This window comes from Sinocyclocheilus grahami, unplaced genomic scaffold (assembly GCF_001515645.1).
Source record: "Sinocyclocheilus grahami isolate Dianchi unplaced genomic scaffold, SAMN03320097.WGS_v1.1 scaffold1261.1, whole genome shotgun sequence".
Classification (NCBI taxonomy): domain Eukaryota; kingdom Metazoa; phylum Chordata; class Actinopteri; order Cypriniformes; family Cyprinidae; genus Sinocyclocheilus; species Sinocyclocheilus grahami.
Window position 1 is genome coordinate 267,604 of NW_015506440.1, and position 505 is coordinate 268,108.

Genomic DNA, 505 nt, shown 5'->3' on the forward strand with positions numbered 1-505 from the left:
ATTAGAAGCGTCCCGGTTGCTATAGGAACAGTCAGCTTGCATGCCCGAGAGGCGTTTCAAAGATGGCCGCCGAGTGACATGACTTGTCTTAAAGGGGTCATATGATGCTTGTTTTTTTGTTTGTTTTTTTTTTAAAGATCATTATTTGGTGTAACAGAATATGTTGACGTGCTTTAATGTTCAAAAAACACATTATTTTTCAAATACTGTACATTATTGTAGGTCCTCTATGCCCCGCCTCTCTCAAACGCTTCGTTTTCTACAAAGCCCCTCCTTCCGACAAGCGCAGTCTGCTCTGATTGGCCAGCTGACCCAGTGCATTGTGATTGGCCGAACACCGCAAGCACTCGTCGGAAATGTAACGCCCCTTACCATAATCACGAGCTTCATCTTTCAAAATAAATGTAAAGACAGTAAATAATGTAATTTAGTTTTACCATCAGTTCAAGCCCGAAAGGGCAACAGACACAATAATGATGCAGTACACAAGCCGCGGTTAAGACAG

At 42.4% G+C, this 505-nt stretch overlaps 1 protein-coding gene across 1 annotated transcript in view; it reads left to right on the top strand.

The window, feature by feature from the left end:
• LOC107568601 (G protein-coupled receptor kinase 5-like) overlaps positions 1–505 on the top strand; it is a 13,127-nt gene that overhangs the window by 10,526 nt on the left and 2,096 nt on the right. The gene's annotated exons all lie outside the window — the stretch shown is intronic.